The sequence below is a fragment of the Arvicola amphibius genome, chromosome 2 (genome assembly GCF_903992535.2).
Source record: "Arvicola amphibius chromosome 2, mArvAmp1.2, whole genome shotgun sequence".
In the NCBI taxonomy this organism is placed as follows: Eukaryota; Metazoa; Chordata; class Mammalia; order Rodentia; family Cricetidae; genus Arvicola; species Arvicola amphibius.
The window spans coordinates 190,266,906-190,290,623 of record NC_052048.2 but is presented as its reverse complement, the minus strand read 5'-3'; the positions used below and the strand labels follow the sequence as shown (position 1 = coordinate 190,290,623).

Here is a 23,718-nt window from a genome sequence, read left to right as displayed (position 1 = left end):
CCCTAGAGTTAGTGATGCAAGAGACTTGGGAGAAAAGTTCTCCAATGTCCTTCATGTCCAGTTCCAGAAGTTACACGCATTATAATATTTGTTAGAAGTGAGTCTCTAAGTGGAGTCCACCTTTAAAGAGAGGGAAGTCAGCCTCTGTCTTTTGAAGCTTCCGAAGTAGACATCAAGGAATTTGCAGGCTTATTTGAATCTACAACCTGCAAAATATGAGTAAATATCGTTAAGGTTATATAATAGAATTTAACACCCAGTGTCTTCTGAATAACCTTACAAATGAGTTGTGATTTTCATGTTGTTCTGTGCATCATTGTTTTCTGTTCCATTATTTCCATTGCTACTGAAGAACTTCTATAACAGTAGTATCTTGACTCCTAGATCTCCAATCTGCTATCATTACAAACTGTGAGCTTGGTGCCAGTGTTTTCTTTGTCTTTTTCGTATGTGCTGATGGCAGGCTTTCAGTGAAGGCCAAGATTTGCTTTCCTCCCTCAGTTCTCAAAATGATTATAGATTGAAATGGTAAATGACTGTCCTGATCCACACATGTTACTAGGATATCCTAGAGTCAGATTAGCAAATGGCACAAATATTCTTATTGTTACTCTGTGGTGTAACAATATTATTCTTGCTGACCCAGAATTCTTTTCCTTTGGTTACAGTTTCTTGCTTTGTGAGGAAGAACTTGTTCTTTAGCCCTCTTATTTATTTTTTTCTTTATCCTTTTACTTCTGGTAGAAAATACCAATCATTGTAATTTAGTTCTGACTACTGAGATGGTAAATTCTTTAAGGCGTACCTGGATATCATTCCCTGGCTACTACGATTGACTTTAGGATGGGCACATGATCTGGGCTATTATTGTTCTTTGTTTTTCTATTTATCTATCTATCTATCTATCTATCTATCTATCTATCTATCTATCTATCTATCTATCATCTATCTATCTATCATCTATCATCATCATCTATCCATCTATCATCTATTTATCTATCAGATTTTCTGAGTGGCCTGAAAGTCACTATGTAGTTCAGACCAGCCTTGAACTTGAAGCAGTCCTCCTGCTTGGGATTACCAGGCAAGCTTGCTCAATTAGTACTCTTTGGATTTCATTTTTTAAATGGAAGATATTCATGCCAACTTCTTTCTACCATTATCTTTATATTTGAAAACTGACTGAGTCTTCTTCCTTACAACTGTTGTTTGTGCTTACTTAGGGCCAGAGGCTGCAGCAGAAAGCTGTGAAACTTTTAAAGGGAATTTGTAAATAAATCTGCCTACTTTGCCTGAAGTGTTTTGAGTTAGGACTCTTCTCTAGCCCATTAAAATTTAAAATATAATTTCAGTCTCTTGGTATACTGTCTTCACTGTGAAATCTTTACACAGAAATCACATCAACCATGAAAACTGATAGGACTTCTGTTTTGCGGCTTTATTTGTAACCGGTCTTGTTTCTTTCTTTTTTATGAAAAAATATTTCCTAATTATAAAACAGGTAACATATGCAAGAGTTGATGACTGAACAGGGGCGGCTGCGATGAGGAAGCTTTACAGAAGAATACAGTGTAAAAAGGAGCTCATCCGGACAGACCTGAGCGGAAACTGCTCTAGCTAGAGAACAGAACATAGACATAAAGACTTACTACCTAAGCATTTAGAAGGAAAAATGGAAAATATGCCAGTATTCAGAGATGAATGTCACAGTGCTGGTAAATTGCTGTGCAGATGATTGGCACTCATTGCTTGTAAGTAGGAAAGGGAGTAGAGCAGGAAAAGGCACACATTGGGCATCTTCTTCCACATTTCTTGTTTTGTCTTTTTAAATTTTCTTTTACAATATTTTTTTGGATTTTTGCTGCAATCTCCCTCCTTCCTCCCCTTTCAGTCCCTCCCTCCCTCCCTCCTCCACTATGCTCCCCTCCTCCTCCATTTCTCTCCAGAAAAAGGCAGGCCTCCCGTGGATCCATTTCTTGCATTCATTTTTCATTTTAAGTGAAGATTCTTTTCTCTGTGAGTTCCAAGAACATTTCGCTTTTAATTAGGGAAAGAAAGAATCTCTTGGAAACTGAATTTTGATATAAAGCTTCTAAAAATCGCCATCATTGTAAAATTGTTAGGAATTTGAAATTAGTCTCCAGGAAAATGTGTAAGACTTTAGAACTGCTTAGGAGTTCATACAGTTTACCTCCTGAGAGGAAATACCATTTTGGAATAAGAAAAACTGCAGTCTCCGTGATAACAGAAAGATGAAGTTATGAACAATTCATTTTGTACACGGGACATTTGTTACAGTAAGCCTCATGTCACTAATGAGATTTGCTCAAAAGAATAGTCAATTTAGGTGTAAGTTTCATTGGTAATCTGTATTTGCAGTTTACCAAAACTTCAGTAACTATACATGACTGAAATGGTACCTTTTATTTTACTTGCTTCGATTTTTTTGAGCATTTTGATACTATACAATTATTTTTAAAGTTTTGTGTCTGTACTTTGTTTCATTTGGAATAAATTTAAATGATGCTGTGTTTTAAATAATGTTTTTCATGTATTCATTTCTAAAATGTAGAATTGTAATTAATTTTTTTATGTAGGTGAAGAAAGCCTGATTTCAAAAGCAATTCTCATTCCATACTGAATAAATAAAGTGTCTTACTTAGGAAACATCTTTAATCCTCTTACAGCTCTTTAAAGATTTTATATAGTGTTCAAACACATACAAACCATTTAAAGTATAATTTTATTTTGGAGAAATTTTTGCAAAATTATACTAGTCTTCAGAAAATGGTTTTCTAAGGAAATGAGTTGATTCGACATACATAAGTGTGTGTGTGTGTGTGTGTGTGTGTGTGTGTGTGTGTGTGTGTGTGTGTGATAATATAGGCAGGACAAATAATTTAAGTTGATTTCTTCTATTATTTAGATTAAGTATTTTTGGATTTTTCACTTGGCTTCAAAAAGTCCTCTTGGTCTGTTTTTGTCTCAAATATTACTCAAGGGTTCTACTTCTCAGAAGACAATCATCATAATAATTTGAACATCTAGTTAATGGCATTAGAATGAATTATACATACTGACTTATTCAGTTATCTGTTTAACATATATATGTGTTATATATGTTAATATAATATATATATGTTAATATAATATATTAGCCAAGGTAAATAGAAGACGCACAGATTCCTATCTGATGTCCTCCAGTGGATTTATATGTGTTTTCCTAGACCCCAAGGCTCACTAGTAACTTTGTTATTCTCTGATAAGACCCACATTTATTGGCTATAGTGTTGACTTTGTTGCTATCCACAATATTCACGATCACCGCTCACAGGTCATAGAGTTATGGCATCATAAATAAGGGTGCACAGAAGAAAGAAGATAGAGCACATGCTTTATTTTCATGCATTTTTAGCTATCAACTAAATCACTGCTGTCAGAGGAAAGTGGCATTTAATGGTCATCCTTAACCAGTTTAGAGGAAAATCTGTGCACTTTTACTTCTGCCGTGTTGTATTTTGTGGTTACGTCACATTTGATTGATAATAATGATGATTCAATAATGATGTTTTATCATTGAAGATTGGCCATGGGAGAGTTTTTTTATTTAATCCTTCCAAGCTACTAACAGTTTGGCAAGGGTGAGAGACACTGACTGATGCCGTGCAGAGGCTGCGTTTGATGTTTTCAGTGTAGGCATAGAGGTAAGTCACAAGCATCTCCAGTCTAATTCAGGCCCTGGCAGGTGGCGTTTGTTTCTTGCAGTATGTTTATTGGATCTATGTCCAGTTTCACTTCGCATGCATGTGTTGAGGATGAGAAATGCAAACAGTTAGGATTATATAAAGTATATATTTTGTTCAGTATCTCTTTTTGTTAAAAGTGCCTCCTTATTAAAAAAAATATTACTTTAATTTTGTTTTACTTGGAAAATCCTCATCTTTCAAGACTCATAAAATGTGAGAAATCTCCGAATCCTTTGAGCAGCGACAGTAGAAGATTGTACTTTTTCAGATAAGATGAGCTGTGTCACTGTGGCTGCCAGGCATTCTCTCTGCTCAGGAGCATTGCCCCCCCTCCCCTCACCTGTCATGTGTACATGCATAGTATCCCTCCTGGTTCATTCCCCTACTGCTCCTCAGGTTGTTTCTTTTGTACATGGAAAGCCAATCAACACTGACGTTTGGCTATAAAGTGTCTCAGTGATGTCTTCTAACAGGTTTAAATGGAATAAACCTGTAACTGCCTCATTTTGCCTAATTCATGAGGCGATAATACTGCGGGCAAATGACTGTTTAGAGATTGTTTTTAAGGAAGTGAAATTTCACTTTATCTACTGAAAATGAAATCAGTCCCAAGAAAATCCACAGAACTCTGTTATACTTGCAGTTTGAGTATATGTTAACAAGTTTCCTTGTGTTACGTGTGCAGCTAGGGTAAAAAGGAAAAAAAAATTGCTCAGTATTGATAGTAATTCATGTATGATTCTGCTGATAACTTTTATCCGAGATATAATAGAAATAGTTAAACTCAAACACAAACAGAAATATTTCCCTTTTCAGTAGGGAACGGTATAAACTTGTAGTCACTGCTTAGAGATTTTGAACTGATTTTAGATAAATACAATTGCAAATGATCACTTGCCCCTTGGCGGCTAGAGTACAGGTGTTAAGCATGCTCATGTAGCTGGTGAGCCTTGCTGTTTCCATAGCTTGCACAGCCACACAACTGTTCTTTGTCAGTCCATTTCCCCACAGGAGCCACTCAGAGCATTGTTGAAGTACGTTAATGTTGTGTATTCTTGATATAAAAAAAACTTATTTGAGTAAAGCTTTTGTTCTAAGTTTATAGAGCCTCATTATTGTTTAAGACTAGTAAAGAATATTTAGCCATCACTGCAATAATCTGAGTAGATATAACTAGTATTAGCTATACACTAATAGCTGAGATATTCTCATAGAACCTCTTGTTTATTGATGGGAAATGAAGCAGATGAAGACCATTAAAAAGAACTATAGAAGCCTAGTCATAGTGGTGCACACCTTTAATCCCTGTACTTGGGAGACAGGGGCAAATGGATCCTTGTGAGTTTGAATCTGGCCTGGTTTACAGAGCGAGATCCAGGACAGCCAGGGATACAATAAGAAACTATCTTGAATAAAACAAACAAAAATAAAAAACAAACACACAAAAACTAAAAAGCCATAGGAGCATATGTAGAGGAAGTAAGGTTAGGTAAAATACAAAAGTGATCAGAAGATGCTTTCTGCAAAGATCACATTTAAGTTAGTCTTCACAGTGGAGGAATCTAGCCAGACATATCTGAAAAGCAAGAACCCCCCCCCCCTTACCTCCCATAACCTTTGCCATGAATTCATGGGAACAAAGGTCTGGAAAAGGCAGCAAGGTTTGGTGTATCTGAGAAGCAAGAGGCATAACAGAGCTTGAGTGGTTTGCATGATAGTGCTCCCATAGGCTTATATATTTGCATGCTTAGTCCTCAGTTTGATGAACTATTTGGAAGGATTAAGAGGTGTGGTCTTGTTGGAGGACGTGTGTGCCTGGGGGTGGGCTTTGAGGGTTCAAATGCCTATGTTCTCTGCTTGTTGCCTACACAGAGTGTAAAGCTCTCAGCTGTTTCTCCAGCACCATGCCTATTGCCATGCTCCCTTCTATGACCATAATGAACTAACCCTCTAATACTGTAAGCAAGCTCCCATTTAAATGTTTTCTTTATAAGAACTGCCTTGCTTATGGAGTCTCTTCACATCAATAGAACAGTAACTAAGACAACAGTGAATAATGCCAATATGTGTTTCTTGGTCAAGTCATAGAGAGAAGAAAGCCTCATTGCATGTATTTACCATAAGTCATATGTAGTGTTTATGAAATTGCTTAAAGTCATTACTTGTGCACACCGTTCCTCACATTCCCAATTAAATCCCAAGGTTGAGCTGCTGTAATTCTCAAAGTTCACTTCAGTGTTACTGTTCTCATTGATAAAGACTTTGAGAAATTATGTGTCCAAAATTGCAGATCTACTATTATTTACTAAGGAAAGCCTTGAGAAATTCATACATCCACATTTTTGTAGAAGCAGCAATCTTAGCATCTTGTATTCAGTGAGGGTCATGGTTGTGATGGTACAATGTCACAGACGGCCAGCAATTTATAATGTCTTCCATGTGCCGTTTGGCTCTGAAATCATTCTGTAGACTGGCTCATTCAACTCTTAGACTGAGGAGTAGGTGATCTCAAGAGTCTCATGAGACAGAGGAGGAAATTGAGGTTAAGAGAAGTTAAATGACTGGCGCCATGTCACACAGCAACACCGAGGATACATGGCAGATCCGAGATTCAGCCCTAATTTATAAGAATCTTCTCCAAATAAAACTGTTAGGCCTTTAATAAATAACTTCCACTAGATTTTTTAAACTAATTAAATGAATATTTATTATAAATATGCCAGAGTTTTACATGAAAAACAGCTTCAAGGCCATCCTTATATGTTCTATTGGAAAATATACATGGTGCTTGCAGTGATTTACAGATCTGCAAAAAGAGTTGTAAATTGTAGCATCTAAGGAGTTATGGCTGCATGGTATCCCTGTACTCATCTAGGCTGCGCAGGCAAGCTCCCAGTATTTCATGACAAAATAGGAAGCCAGTTGAAACGATTTTAGGATGCCAATTCAAGATTGAATGGACCTTTTTAGTTCCATTTTAGTAGAAGCATGTCTTTTTATATTTTATTATTTGAAGATCTCATGTATGTATACAATGTATTATTATTTGAAAAGTTAATATAGTATATAAGGGGATTCTAGCGATTTAGTCCTCATTCACTAGTTTTAGGCACTGACCAAATCTGCGTAGGCAAAAGGTGTAACTGTCAACCCTTCTGTCAACTTGTATGATTCACTGTTCTTCAAGAGGTGAAATACTGTCAGGTGTTGCATTCAGTCATGTTTAAAATTGCAGTGCTTGGGATCCAATGTGTTTAGCATTAAAATGTGCATCCAAAAGACAGTTATACAAAGCAAATCCTTCAGACTGTCTCAGTATCTCAGTTAATCATTTACATAAAAAAGAATCCCGAATCCACACTTTAAGGTGAATGTCAGACTTTCATGAACACAGTTGTATGTAACATTTTTAATTAGGGTGTAGTTATGAAAGGTAAAATGTTTTAACTAATATCTAGAGACTTATTAGTAGCTGCTGATGTTGTCAGTTTTCCCTAAAGTATTAACATATATAAGATGCATAGTGTTTGGTTGGGTGTAACCCAGTGCATACTGTCCGTATATCTTACTGATATTAATCTTAACTTAAAATCTTAGCATGTGAGTAATTGTTGTCCATTTATTATTTCTTCTTGACATCAGTTAAAGGTTACAGCATTATGGAAAGTCTATGTTGAACAAAGCAGGGTTTATATCAGTTTGTTTTTATACGTTTTTGTGTATTTATATGTAAAAATGGCTGTTAAAATTTTCCTTTTTAGTGAAAATACTTACAAATGTTTTTCTCATATTTTACAGCATTAGTCTTTGCACAGTGTATCTGGGTAAGTCATTAGGTTCCTTGCAGTGGACAGATGTGCTGAGGGAGTTTTCATTCTCACCTGTTCCTATGCCCCATCCATCTTTAGCCGCTAACTGGAGTTATTATTGCCTCCCACATACTCATTCCCACTGGATTGTTGATACCCTACCATAAAAGAGACATTATTTTAAAAATGTATTTCTAGGCCTTGTGTAGTTATGCTTTTTAATTAGTAAGGTATACCTCACAGCTTCCCTTGAAAGATGCTGAAGGACCTCATCTGACATGCATGGATTAAGCCAGATGCCCAGCAAAGATGTGTTGACAGATGGGATTTTATGTTTTAGATATCGTGGTCAAATATGCCAACCCGTCTCTCATTCTACCTTTACTGCTAGAAACTGCCTCTCTTTGAGGCTTTCTCTTTCCCTTTGCCTCTTACCTTGATATGCCTTCAAACTAACTGTTTATTTTCCATTCTTTGAATGTCCTTCGTCCCCTCCTTGTGTCGTCATTGCTCCCTCGCTCCGCTACTGTCAGTCTCAAACCCCACTGTCTCCCACGCGGTTTCCTTTCTACTGCATCTCATCTGCTGTATAACAGGATCTACTGTATTACTTTCATCACATTTAATTTCATTTTCCTGATACCGAGTTTCTCACCCGCCTCCTCATCTTTCTGTCCCTGTGTGTTTTCACGGCTCTCCTGGATACCCCTTCAAGAGTGCTCTACGTACTACATTCCGGCCATTATCTCTACTTTCCCTTACATACTTTATTCAGTTTGCAAATCTATTGTCTTGCTTTAATGGGCTGACTTTTCCAAACACAGCCCAGCTTATTTTCATAAGTTCTTCTGGATGACTCCAGGCCAACAGTCATCTCTCCCTTTTCAGTATTTTCAGAAGTGGCCGTAATTGATGTCACAGAGATCTTACTCTAGCCTCACCTTAATCCTTCTCTTTTTGTGATCTCTACTGAAAGAATTCTGAGAAGACCCAGAGACTATACTGTAAATATAGGTACGGTATATCACAGAATAAAGCACAGCATTCCCAAAGAATGAGCATGAAGAATGGCCAAAGGGACTGCTGCTCCATCTACAGTTTATGCAGGTTCGGTTCTGTTTCTTAAGTTTGTGTAACAGACAGCTTTCCTTTCCAGGTGATTTAGGTTGTCTCCTACCAGAGGGAACAAATGTTACATGAAGTCCCCAACTTGATAGTAATAATAGTGGTTGTCCTGTTGACAATAGTAATCCTATAAAGTTTCAGGCTTCAGGGACCAAGGCTAAGGTTGCGATCAGTAGATGACTTCCCAGAGAGTCACTATTTCATCCCAGGGCTAGAGACAGGACTCTGGTCTCATTCTTTTGACCAATAATTGGAGTCCTTCATTTCCTGTCCTTGGCTTTACACTTTGCTGACTATCTTCTTCAAGTCTTCTGATACCCAAAAAGCATTCTAACAGTTGATGCTATAAATTGGGTTTATAACTTGTGCTTTTCTTGAATTATTTTATGATTTTTTTTGTGAAATTTTTATGCTTATATTTCAAATGGATAAATAGCTTCTTGTGTGCAATGACATTTCATAAAATGCCGGATACTCGTATACTTTAATATACCCAGTGACTATCATTCTCTTTTCTGAATAACTTAAGATACATTGTGCATATTCATAATATTGGACCAGCTATCTAGGCTTTATTATAATGCACTTTCCTTTGCCCTCGCCTCACAGTGTACTTGATTTTACTTAGCACAACGCTTTTCACTGTTTGTAAATGTGAACCAAAAGGGCCTGAGTATCTCGACACTTGGCCATTGCTATTGTTCTTGTCTTCATGTATGCGCTTCATCCATCGTCATCACCATCCTGCTTCTTCATCAGATGAGCGTGTGCTGGACTGCAGAAGCAGGGCAGAGGGAGATTCTGAGGTTTGTTAAACCTGTCTCCCAAGGTTCGTTAAACTTGGAGAGCTGGTAAACGAGGAAACCAAGCTTTAGGTTTTCTTTCACAGGAAAATGTGTCATTAGTGCAAGAGGAAAGAGAGGATATGAGAAATAAGAACTAGCTTTGAGGAAAGCCAGACAAGAGAAAGCAAAGCAAAGTGAGAATACAGAGGAGGTGCAGAAATGATTCTCCATAGCAGTTCTGAGTAGGAGGCAGAGCCCTGAGGGACTAGGGACTAAGCTATTACAAGGAGGAGATGGTATGCTGAAAACCTTAAAGGGGAAGAAAAATTCAAGGCTGGTGTTCCAGTTCCAAGGCTAAATGATGTAACTACTTTTATTAGGAATGATTCAAAAACGCGTTATGACTTGTACGAAGATGTGAACATTAGAGGAGAAAATTATTAAAAACCTTAAATGATTGTTATTAGAAATAACTCTTGGAATATGTGTGTGTGTGTGTTTTAAAGACTTTGTGATTGATAGTCCTGTGCTTCTCTTGGTGATTTGTTGATTTGTTTCATGTTGCTGGTGGGTCATAGTTAGGATCCGGTCAGTGGGATCACAGGTGAGTTCCAGAAAAATGAGCAATGATAAAGTGTCTAAGCTTGCACTCATAACTTTCCTGGTATTGTGCTGTTTGGACAATGGTAGCAATCAGCCAACTGTGGCCATATAAATCTTGAGATTCACTTTCATCCCTCTTAATTGTCTTGTTGGTGCTTAGTGGCATCGTTTGATGAACACTCTTTGGAGAGCATAAGCTATTGAATATTTTCAGCTTCATAAAATGTTGATCAAATCTGCAATATAAAATTTATCAGATGTAGCCGGGCGGTGTTGGCGCACGCCTTTAATCCCAGCACTCGGGAGGCAGGGGCAGGAGGACCTCTGTGAGTTCGAGGCCAGTCTGGTCTTAAAGGGCTAGTTCCAGGATGGGCTCCAAAGCTACAGAGAAACCCTGTCTCAAAAAAAAAAAATGAAAAAAAAAATTATCAGATGGAGAAAGTATAGGCTCTACACATAATATTAAATAGGGAAAATTGCTTTTATGAATAAAATAAAATCAGGGTATTTTAAGTTTGCAACTTTTTGCAACTGTGAAAGTCAGAGCTGTTTGTGAAGACATGAATCCTAGTTGCAGTAAATTCATTGGCAAAATGTGTGAAATAATTCCTTTTTCCTGTTTCAATAATTGTTAGGATATTGTATTGACTTTTTTTCTGGATCACATTCTTAGATTTCGAAGAGTTTGACAACACACTCTGAATATGCATGTGTATCCCCAGGCCTCCTTTGCTTCGACTTAAGAACAGAATTTCAAGCATAAGAAATACAAAGATCTATAAAGTCTTTGTATAATCTTCATAGGTAGTGAAATGTTTTCTATAATTACATATTCTAAAATTTTTTTACATGTATTTGTACAGTGTTCCCTTTGCCCAATGAGGAAATTTTTCATGGCCTGAGGAGCCAAGGTCCTTATTCAAAACACTGCATCATCTCCAGACAGACATTAAACGTGCTTCACTTCAATAGAGCTCAATATTTATCTGCCAGAAGAATGTTGACACTTTTCTTGGTAGCCTGGATACTGATGACATTGTTCTAAAATTGGATGGAGAAAAATATTATGCACCTAATAATGCAACAGGGTTTTTACATCTGCCCATTACCAGACATTATTAAATCACAGATGTTTTTCTGAAGCCACAGAACACTGTGTGTGTGCCTGTGTGTGTGTGTGTGTGTGTGTGTGAGAGAGAGAGAGAGAGAGAGACAGACAGACAGACAGAGACAGACAGACAGAGAGAGAGAGAGAGACAGACAGACAGACAGAGACAGAGAGAGACAGAGAGAGGGGGGAGAGAGGGAGACGGGGGGGGGAGAGAGTGCATGCATGCTCATGCTGTAGGATCTTGAAAAAAGAGTCTCAATTGAGTATTCTCACAGAACTGCAGTTGGAAGGACGTAGCCTACACTATGGTCACTTGGATATTGTCTAAATTATTTGTGAATCAAATATTTATTCTTAAGAATGAATGCCTGCAGTCCCATGACTTTGTTTATTGTTTTATTTTTGCGAAATTTTGTTGTTTTCTAATTAATGTAGTTGAGTATGTAAAAGACTTCTAGAGCATAAAATACATAGTATCAGTGTTAAATTGATATTTTTTAACATCTTTTTCAGTGTTACTATTTAATATGTCTTTTTGTGTTAGTGTCTTAGGTGTAGTCAATCTGTATTTGAGTTCAGACAATTTAATTAAAGAACAAAACACACTGACTGTGGCTTGTAATGATGGGAATGGGTCCCAGGTTTACAATAAGTTAAACCAGCAAACTTATGTTTTTAAATCTTTAATTTTAGACTTTAATTATGATAGTTAGCCTAATTTAGTTATCTTTAACTATAAATAGTCTTTATTCTCACCTCATAGAGTTTGTGGGCTAAAAATGACCAAACCACATTCATAGGGACTATGAGATTTGCATGTGCTTTATTTTGTTTCTAAAGTTTGAGGTAATATTTGTTTATGGTGAGTTGATGCATTTAAGTATGCTATTGATAAGTGTTTATAAATTGTATAAGTACACCAGCAGTCACTCCATTCAAGAGATGGGTATGGCCATCACCCAGTTTTTACCCAGTAGGATTCCACTCTGTGACTCCATCTCCATAGGGTGGATCATTCCTTCTTGAATCATGTGTACAGGGACTGTTCATCTGCAGAGGTTCCTCGTGCTTCTGATTCCTTATGTTACTTATGTTCAATGAGAATTTTGAATAATTTTTATTGGAAATAGTAGTTACTTATGTAAGGTGATGAATATGGTAATTCAGTTCATTATAGGAAGCTTTCACAATATATATGCATATAAAATATTATGCTGCCAGTCTTAAATATGTACAGCTTTTATTTACTAATCCTAGCCCAGTAATACCAGGAGAACCTTTGTCATTTAAAATGCAGGGGAAGGCAAGGCCAAGTTTTCTCGCTTAGTACATAAGCAGCATTGTTTCATTCTTTTTTAAATATGAAATTTTTATCTTCCATTTTTTGTTTCTTTGTTGTTTTTATTGAGCTATATTTTTTCTCTGCTCTCCTCCCTCCCTCACCCATTACCTTCTACTGTCTCCCATGATCCCAATTTACTCAGGAGATCTTGCCTTTTTGTACTTCCCACATAGATTATTACATCCATGTTTGTCTCTCTTAGGGTGCTCTTTGTTGTCTAGGTTCTCTGGGATTGTGATTTGTAGGCTGGTTTTTCTTTGCTTTACGTCTAGAAGCCTCTTATGAGTTAGTACATATTTTATTTGTCTATCTGGGTTTGGTTTATCCCACTGAATATGATGGTTTCTAGATCCTTTCATTTGCCTGCAAATTTCAAGATGTTATTTTTTTTTCTGCTGTGTAGTACTCCATTGTGTAAATGTACCACATCTTCTTTATTCATTCTTTGGCTGAGGGGCATTTAAGCTGTTTCCAGGTTCTGGATATGACAAATAATGATGCTGCTATGAACATAGTTGAACACATGTCCTTTTGGTATGAATGAGTATCCTTTGGATATATACCCAAAAGTAGTATTGCTAAATCTTGAGGTTGATTGTTTCCTAATTTTCTGAGAAATCGCCACACTGATTTCCAAAGCGGCTGTACCAGCTTGCACTCTGACCAGCAATACAGGAAGGAGTGCTTCTTTTACCTCTCCAGCATGAGCTGTCATCAGTGATTTTGATCCATTCTTACAGGTATAAGGCGGAATCTCTGAGTTGTTTTGATTTGCATTTCTCTGATGACTAAGGATGTTGGGCATTTCTTTAAGTGTCTTTCAGCCATTTCAGATTCATCTGTTGAGAGTTCTTTGTGTAGGTCTGTACCCATTTTTTAATTGGATTATTTGTTCTTTGATGACCAATTTCTTGAATTCTTTGTATATTTTGGAGATCAGCACTCTGTCTGATGTGAGGTTGGTGAAGATCTTTTTTCATTCTGTAGGCTGTCGTTTTGTTTTGTTGACCATGTCCTTTGCTTTACATAAGCTTCTCAGTTTCAGGAGGTCCCATTTATTAATTGTTGCTCTCAGTGTTGATGCTACTGGGTTTTTATTTAGGAAGTGGTCTTCTGTGCCAATGCATTCAAGTAAGTATACTTCCCATTTTCTCTTCTATGAGGTTCAGTGTAGTTGGCTTTATGTTGAGATCTTTGATCCCTTTGGACTTGAGTTTTTTGCATGGTGATAGATATGGGCCTATTTTCATTCTTCTACATGTTGATATTCAGTTATTCCAGCACCATTTGTTGAATATGCTTATTTTTTTCCATTTTATATTTTTTGCTTCTTTATCAAAAATCAGGTGTTTGTAGGTGTATGGATTGATATCCGAGTCTTTGATTTGTTTCTATTGGTTCTCCTGTCTGTTTTTATGCCAATACCAGGCTGTTTTCAGTGCAGTAGCTCTGTAGTAGAGTTTGAAGTCAGGGATTGTGATGTCTACAGAAATTCCTTTATTGTATAGGATTGTTTTTGATATCTTCTGTTTTTTGCTTTTCTGGATGAAGTTGAGTATTGTTCCTTCAAGGTCTGTGAAGAATTTTGCTGGGTATTGCATTGAATCTGTAGATTGCTTTTGGTTAAGATTGCCATTTTTACTAGGCTAATTCTGCCTACCCAAGAGCATAGGAGATATTTCCAATTTAGTTGTGTCTTCTTTAATTTTTTTTTCTTCAAAGACTTAAAAGTCCTTGTCATTCAGGTCTTCCACTTGTTTGTTTAAAGATATTCCAAGATATTTTTATGTTATTTGTGGCTATTGTGAAGGGTGATGTTTCTCTGATTTCTTTCTCAGCCCGTTTATCATTTGTATAAAGGAGGGCTACTGATTTTTTTGAGTTAATATTGTATTAAAATGTGCTGCATTCCTGAAGGTGTTTATGAGTCCTAGAGGTTCCTTGTTAGAATTTTTGGGGTCACTTATGTAAACTATCATGTCATCAGTAAATAGTGAAAGTTTGACTTCTTCTTTTCTGACATGTATCCTCTTGATCTCCCGTTTTCTTATTGCTCTAACTAGAACCTCAATTATTATATTGAATAGATATGGAGAGAGTGGATAACCTTTTCTTGTTCTTGATTTCAGTAGGATTGTTTAGAGTTTCTTTCCATTTAGACTGATGTTTGCTGTTGGCTTGTTGTATATTGCCTTTATTATTTTTAGGTATGTTCCTTGCATCCCTGCTCTCTCTAAGACCTTTATCATGAAGGAATGTTGTATTTTGTCAAAGGCTTGTTCAGCTCTAAAAATATGGAATGCTTTACAAATTTGCGCGTGATCTTTGCACAGGGGCAATACTAATCTCTATTGTTTCAATTTTAGTATTTGTCTAATTTAGTATTTGTTTAGTATTTGTTTCAATTTGAGTATTTATCTCCTGAAGAGAGCACAAAATTGAAATTTCTTAAAATATCTTTATCAATTAGAAAGAATTTCTTCCAAGCCTTGTTTTAGAATGTTGCATTTAATTTCCTTATTTATATTTTGATAACCCCGAATCAGTTCCTGTGTGTGGGTAAAGTTGAGTGTTATTACTTTCTCCACTTGCACACCTTGTCCAGTGATGGTTGAAGACGCTGCTTGGCTGTGCATGTTCATAGTGTCCTATTCACATGTTAAAGTGTTATGTCTTTCACCCAAGATCATTTTCTTTATGATTCATGTTCGAGAACCTGTACCTATGTTCTGGTGTATACTCTTAGTGTTCTTAGTAAATCTTTGTATCCAATTAGCTTTTCGGGGTTTTCTCTGATTTCTGTATTTTGGTGTGCCATAAATATAGGAGGCTCTGGTGCCCATGCACCCTACTGTTTCTCTAGTTCTTGTATTTCTCTTGTTATGTGTATGTGTTACATGCTGAAATCATTTTTAGCACATACATGGATGCCCTTGTTAGACCTGGATGATGAATTGGGGTCACTATGGTGACAATTTTTATATTCAGGTGTTCCCCTTTTTTTTTTGCTTTTCGGGATTGTATCTTTTAAATAACTTGTTTTTGTATCCCCATGACACTAAAAAGAATTTTCATTTTTCTTCCAAATAATTAGTTCAGTCAAGTAAAAATCTCTCCCATTTATGTTTCTTTCCTGTTAAGACCTAAAGTTGTAAGAAAAATAAAATTCAACCCTCAGAGGTTTTAAGTATTTTTATTTTAGCATTAATTCATGTTTTTTGCGTTATTATGGAGTAATATCTGGCTTGTGTATCATATCTGGAGCTCTGGAGTTTTCGTGATATTTCTTCGTGGTTTACATACATGCTTGGTTTTTACAGTTTTGATGTACATGTAGAACCACTGTTTCCAGAGTAACGTATTTGCTCTGCTTTATTTAATCCTAGCTCATTCAATTTTTTTTTATTTCTGTACCATGCTGTTGGATTAAAGAGATGGGAAACGATCCTTTCCTTATTAATGTGACGCCTCTTTTTCTTTTTCTACAGTTACAGCCTGTGTTGTTGCCCATTTTCAGCCTGTTGAAATTGCTAGGCTTACATACATTTACCGCATGTGATACTTAGAGAAAAGAAGCCAAATCCAGAAGAGGGAGAGCAGGGAAGCTCGGGTTCACTGCTTGAGCAGAGTTTGGGTGAAGGGCTGGGGTGTGGAGACAGGGACAGTGGGAGGGTGGTGCTGAGTGAGTGAGGAGAGCCTGTGGAGGAATGAGTGTGGGGACTACAGAGGGCTGTGGCTATGAGCACGACGGGGGAGGAGAAAGTTTGTAAATCGTTTTTGTTCTATGGAGATTTGTTTTTGTTTTCTGGTAGTGGTTTTTTTTTTTTTGATGCTGATAGAACTTCTAATACTATGTTTCTATTTGTCCTTTGTAAAGATTTTATTTTAATATATATTAAGAATTCTACAGCAAAAAGTATGAAAATAAGCAAAGATTTTTTTTCAATCCATATTCACCACCCAAGATGGTCATGTGAGAGAAATGGCACTAGCGCAAGCTTGAGTATAAAAGTGAGTGTGCTTTACCTTCTCGGTGTAGAACTCTCTGACTTCAGGCCTAATAGAATCAAAGTCCCCATTGATGAGTTCAGGCAAAAAGCTGAAAGAAACAGTTTCATGTAAGTTAACTAGACCGATCCATTCATTTGTGAACTTTATTTTATTTTTTTTTATTTAATACATTTTATTTGTTATTAAAATAGGTATTGTCATTACAAAGTAACAATAGTAAGTTATTTAATACACTACAAGTGAAATGGAAAATTTTTTCTTTTTTATTAAATTATATAATTTTACAAATTTTCACCTCCTCCCCTCCTATTTCTCTTCCCCTCCCTTCACCCCCCTCCCCCTCCCTCTCCAGTCCAAGGAGCAGTCAGGGTTCCCTGCCCTGTGGGAAGTCCAAGTTCCTCCCCCATCCATCCAGGTCTAGGAAGGTGAGGATCCAAACAGACTAGGTTCCCACAAAGCCAGTACATACAGTAGGATCAAAACCCAGTGCCATTGTCCTTGGCTTCTCAGTCAGCCCTCCATGTAAACCACATTCAGAGAGTCTGGTTTGATCACATGCTCCATCAGTCCCAGTCCAGTTGGCCTTGTTAAGCTCCCATTAGATCAGTCCCATTGTCTCGGTGAATGGTCGCACCCCTCACAGTGGTCCTGACTTCCTTGCTCATGTTCTCCCTCCTTCTGCTCCTCGTTTGGACCTTGGAAGCTCAGTCCAGTGCTCCAATGTGGGTGTCTGTCTCTGTCTCCATCCAAAGTCAGATGAAGGTTCTATGGTGATATGCAAGATAATCATCAGTGTGGCTATAGTAAAGGGCCAGTTTAGGCCCCTTCTCCTCAGCTGCTCAAGGAGCAAGCTGGGGACATCTCCTTGGACACCTGGGAACCCCTCTAGAGTCCAATCTCTTGCCTACCTTCAAATGGCTCCATTAATTAAGATATATACTTCCCTGATTCCATATCCACTCTTCCTCCATCCCAACTGTCCCATTTCCCCAAGCTCTCTCCATCCTCCCCTTCTCACTTCTCTCTCCCCATCTCCCCTTACCCCCATCCTGCCCCCACCCCAAGCTCTCAATTTTTGCCTGGCAATCTTGTCTACTTCCAATATCCAGGAGGATAACTACATGTTTTTCTTTGGGTTCACCTTCCTATCTAGCTTCTCTAGGATCATGAAATATAGGCTCAATTCTATGGCTAGAATCCACTAATGAGTGAGTACATACCATATTCATCTTTTTGGGTCTGGGTTACCTCACTCAGGATGCTGTTTTCTATTTTCATCCATTTGCGTGCAAAATTCAAGATGACATTTTTTTTTTTTTACCACTGAGTAGTAATCTAATGCATATATATTCCACACTGTCTTTATCCATTCTTCCATTGAGGGGCATCTAGGTTGTTTCCAGGATCTGGCTATTACAAATAATGCTGCTATGAACATATTTGAACAAATGCTTTTGTAGTATGAGAGGGCATCTCTTGGGTAAATTCCCAGGAGTGGTATTGCTGGATCCTGGGGTAGGTTGATCCCAAATTTCCTGAGAAACCGCCACTCTGGTAGTGTTTTTAAGAAACTATGGGAATGAAACTTTATGAGCTTTAATATACTTTTTCTTTTCAGCTGAAGAGCAGTTTGGTTACATTTTTGTTTCCTAAGATCTTAAGAGATGTTTGTGTCTGTGCCTATGCATTGGGCCAAAACTTGAAGCCTCATGCATACTAAATAGACATTTGGTCAGTAAGCTATGTTCCTAGCTTCGCAAAAGTTCTTTTTTTTCTTTTCTTTTCTTTTTGTCTGTCGGTCTGTCCGTCAGTCTATCCGTCCATCTGTTCCTCTATCATCTATATGGGTCTGTGTGTGTATCTGTGAGTGTGTGTGTGTGCATGTGTGTGTGTGTGTGTGTGTGTGCGTGTGTGTGTGTGTGTGCGCGCGTGCATGCGTGTTTGCGTGCATGAGAGGGGGGAGGGGGGAGGGAGAGAGGGAGGGAGGGAGGAAGGGACACTTTGGAATTAAAAAGCTAGAGGTCTTTGTGATGTGAGTTTTAGAAATTAAATTCTCTGCAAAAAGCAGCAAATAATCTTAACCTCTGAGCTATCTCTAGCCACCTACTAAGGGATGCTTAAATACTTATTGTGTAGTTTGTTATTAGGAGGTAGCAATATCTATATATCTGTATTAGGTATATGATACTTCAGGACATGTTTTCAGTTGTATTGATCAACTCAAGGCAATATGATCTTTCATATTATTAGACTATTTTTATGTCTTTGGATATTAAAGCTTGTTCTGTTGTTTTGTATTATATTTCACTTGTTGTGCAAAAGTTGCCCTCCCTAGACTATAGGAAACTTAAACTAATTTCTTGTCTCTTTGTTTTGGTACTCAATTTCTGCCTTATCCCCTTCTCCACCATTCCTATCTCTTGCCCCGCATTGCGCCCCCGTGTCTGTGCTCTGTGCGCTAGAACCCAGTTCGCGAGCTTTGGGCAAGGGGCTGGAGGTTGAGAATACACATGCAGAGACAGACCAACACACAGGCCTTTAAACACTGATACCAAAGCCCCCCTTTATTAGCACCATGTAGGCTTAAGTACACTGCAGTCAATGGCCAACAGGTGAAAATCTCATCCTCTGATCCTCTAAGCTAGGCACAGCTTCTAGTAACTTTAATTAGAAGGTTCTAGGAGGAAAGAGCAGCTGAAGGCCAGAACTCATTAGTCCCAACATCCAGCTGAAGGCCAAGACTCATTAGTCCCAACAATCTCTAGTAGCCTGGGACATTTTTTTAACTGGATCAATCATTTAGTTTCTGCATCTAGCTTACTACATTGATCATAGTAGCCTTAAGTTTCATCTTCATTCAAGTATAATGTTTCTGTATAGAATTCTAAGGACAGGGTGATATTTTTTCCACCAGAGGATGTTTTAGAACGCTTCTTTCTCAGGACCTTTCCACTCTTGAGCAGTGTGTTCCAATGTGCACTGATGTCTGCATGTTTAATGCTTCTGCTTGTGTGGGAAAGCTCATTAGCTCTGTAGTCCGCTTGCTGAGAGGGTATACAAGTGTAACTAAACTTTTCGGCACCTAGGTTGTGTCATAGTGCTTGACCACTATAAACGAGGCTCTGGATTTATCCCCAGCAGCACAGCAATTTTGCTTCATGTTTTTAATTGTTTGTAATTAGTTCTTAGTTTTCATTTGCTTTTGTTCTCTTCATTTTTGTCTTCCTTGCCCTTTAGTGGATCTTTAGTGATTAAGTAATTTCTGGTTTTGATCTAATTTTTCACACTTTAACCTTGTGACTCATTTTCTTAGCTTTTCACATTTCTTTCAAGAGGTCTTGTATGTGAATGGTTTTAGGCTTTCTGGAAGTCCTGTGGGTTTTAGTGACATTTCTAGTCATGAATGTCATTGACTTGGAGGCTGTATTTTTCTTGTTTCTTCCCCCCCCCCCTTAAGCTTATTTTTTCCTGTTACATGCCCTACCCCATCCCGCATGCTTTCTTCCTCCCCCCCCCCCCCCCCCCCCGTCTACTCTAGGTCCTTGTATTCCTTTTTCCATTGACCTCTAAGTTCTCAATGAGTTCATATCCCTGGGCAGCTGGGCTAGGGTAATAGAAATGGCAGCACTTCCCCCTAAATTCTAGGACTGGGAGCTGTAGAAATACAGGGGACTGCTAATGGAGGCTTAATCGCTGTAGCCAGGGCACTGACTGCCACAGGTTGGTTTGCAGTTCAGCCTCTTCCATTGTGCTGAGCCACAGGGTCTCCTTCAGGCTGTGGCTTACCAGGTAAAGTTCCCAGTGTCTTTCTCCAGCGGCTCCATGGCTTCTCTATGACTCTGCCTCCTTTATCCCAGCATTCAGCTTCGTTTTCCCCACCCATCCCTGTTCCCCTATAGCTCTGTAATAGGCCCAAAGCAGTTTCTTTATTAATTAACCAAATGTATTCAAGCATACAGAGGGAAATCCCACATCATAGTGTGACTGCCAAGAAATTTTGCCCAGGTTTTATTTGAGGTCAAATTTCTATTTCTTGTTTTTGTTTTTGTAGTTTTGGGGGGTTTATTTTGTTTGCTTGTTTTTATTTTTCATTCATTTGTTTGGGATAGGAAAAAGACAAGAGACATCTTTGTGTGTCTTCAAAGAAGATTTTGCTCTTTTCGTATCCTTCGGTCCGTGTGCCCAGATATCAGAAGATTCCTGCTGAGTGGACATGGAATCTGACTTCTCTGCTCTCTCCATCCTTTTGTTCAACTGCCTGCTGATTATTCTTCCTGCGGTGGTTTTACTGAGAATTGAACCTCACAGTCTAGACTCTAGATCCCTGATAGGTTGATGATAAAAGCATAGGACACTGCTGTACTATGAGGAGTTTTGTTTGTTTGGAGGGCACACCTTGTTAGTGCGTTTATTAAAAAATAGTATAGTATCAATATTTCCATCTCTGTTCATTTCTGTGGGCTATATTATACTTCTCTGTGCATTTATGAGGTCATATATTTTATGAATTAGTGAAACAAGCTGGAATGCATCTTTAAAAGGGTGTATTTCCCTTTCTGCTATTCCTTCTGGATTTTATTATTGAATCACTCAGTGTTAGCGGATTATTGTAGTCTTTCAAGTTCTAAGGATCAAATGCAATTAAAAATATGTACATAATTCTGTTAGTTGGGAAGAAGGTGGCTGTTTTTATTTCATCATCAGAAAAGCGGTTTTCAATTCCCTGTAGCCCAGTGAATGGAGTAGTTTCACAGAAGGAGAAAAGGAGAACAAAATGACTACATGCGGATGAAAATGATTAACAGCCTGTGCTGCTGTGCAGCCCTTATAATTGTTTGAAATTTACAAATACAACAATAGAACACATTTTTTGTGATGAAATATTTATTTGTATCCATCACTACTGCAAGCTGTTCTCATCCATCACGTTTGCAAACAGCAGCGGCAACGTTCCTTCGCTGTGAGCCCAATATAACTTCCAGCTGCTGAAGTTAATTCTGCTTTTTCAGTCTTATTAAAATCTTTCATCAACAGCAAATCCTCTTGCTCTTTTTACTCTTCCATTGCCTGTTTTTTCTTAATTTTATGTATATTTATGAAAAGTAGTTTTCAGAGATGCTTGGTGCTTGAGACAGGAGTAGAATGAGAACTCAAAGGCATTCTTGTATATGCATCATTTAAAGGATCATTTGCCAGCTCTTGATTGAACTTTTAATCTTGTATCCATTTAATTCCACAACTGAAAAAGTATGAAGCAAAACCTCAAAAGAGGAGCCAGTCATTGTTGCTCACAACTTCAAACCTATCACTCAGGAAACCGAAGCAGGGAAATCACGATGCATTAAAGGTAAACCTGGCTTACATAGTTCCAGGCCATACTGGATTACACAGAGAAACATTGTGTAAGCAATATAAGAGCTCCTGGGTCTAAGTCAGAGAAAATATAGCTATATTGCTTATATACCTTTTTTCCCTCATTTTTTTATTAAAGATTTCCATCTCCTCCCCTCCTCCTCCCCCTTCCCTCCCCTCCCTTCCACCCATACCCCCACTCCACCCCTCTCCAAGACAAAGAGCCATCAGGGTTCCCTTTACTATGTTAAGTCCAAGGTCCTCCCAGCTCCCCCTAAGTCCAGGAAGGTGAGCAACCAAACTGACAAGGCTCACAGTGAGCCTGTCCATGCTGCTAGTTACCCATTGAGACGGTGGGACAGATCCAACGGGAGACCACCAAGTCCAGTTGGAATGGGACTGATGGAACAGGGGACCAAACCAGACTCTCTGAATGTGGCTGACGGTGGAGGAGGACTGAGAAACCAAGGACAACGGCAATGAACATGAACTCTACAGCTTATATACCTTTTTAAAGGTTACTGAAATAAAAGGTACCTATTCTGTACAGGATTGAGTCAAGAAGCTCAGGTACTAAAATATCTGTTTGACCTCTTGGGATTATGGTGGCTTATGTCTCCAGTGAGTGTTTGTAAGATGCTTATCACTTAGTTTTGGCAATTCTGATAGTAGTTTTGATGATTATATAAAGCAAAATAATGGATAAAATATTATTTCCTTTAAATTCTGTACATTATTTTAATATCTAAAGTAAAGAAATGTACATATTGACATGAGCCTAGGATTGCCAGGGTTGCTGTGAGCAACTTTTGCTCATTTTTGCTGTCTCTGACTCCTTGGTTGTGCTTGGGATTGTTTCATTCCCTGCCCTCTCTTACCTAGCTAACTCATACGTGTAAGGTATAGTAAAGCCCTACTGTTACAACTGAGTGTGGCAATGGTTTCTGCTGAGATGCACACATTCAACTTAATTGCTTTGATTTATTCATTTGTATTGTATGTGTTTTATTCTGCATATTCAAGACATTCAACATGCTGTTATGGGATACGATTAGATAGTATGAATATTCTATATTGGACCAAGCTGGCATAGTCATCATCCGTAGTTAACTGTTTTTATACGTATATGGTAAGGGTGAGTAAGATCTCCCAACTTTACGTGATGCTCAAGTAACCTGCAAGTTTGCAGTGTCTCCTCCTGATGCTGACTTGTTTCTGTACAGTTTTGTATCTACACATCTTGGGAATCATCTTGCTTAGTTATGCTTAGTTATGCTTGCCCCTCTTCTTATTGGGTATACTTGCTTAAAATAAAGTGAGCCACATTTGTAACTTCAAAACTTGTGGCCATAGTAGAAAAAGGAAACAGGAAAAAAATAATTTATTTATCCTTGAATAAGCATCAGAATATAGTCATTTCAAAATATAACCAATGTAAAAATTTATTAATGGTCTAGTTTAGTGTACTTTTTATTGTCTCCTAATCTAGTGCGCACTTTACACTTGAGGATGACACAGCTGCATCTCAGATACTCAGCATAACACTTGACTGGTGTCCTTTGTGTTATACAGCTTAGTTGGAGACTATATACTCCTGAAGGTTGGAACTGTGCTTGGTTTTTGTAGTACTTAACTTCTTGTCATGTTTAATTGACTTTCAATGTGTACCAATGAATGTATGCATGAATAAATGCATATAGTATACAAGGAGAGTTATTAAGTTATTATGCAAGTCATGAATGATATTAATGCCTTTTGTAAAGAGAACTGAGATTCATTAGCTACAAACAGGACCCTTAGGCCAGAATATTCTGCACATTTCCATCAAGTCAAG

At 37.8% G+C, this 23,718-nt stretch overlaps 1 protein-coding gene and 1 pseudogene across 1 annotated transcript in view; one reads left to right on the top strand and one right to left on the bottom strand.

The window, feature by feature from the left end:
• Tpk1 (thiamin pyrophosphokinase 1) overlaps positions 1-23,718 on the top strand; it is a 332,106-nt gene that overhangs the window by 72,912 nt on the left and 235,476 nt on the right. The gene's annotated exons all lie outside the window — the stretch shown is intronic.
• Positions 14,810-14,905, bottom strand: LOC119808544 (annotated as a pseudogene).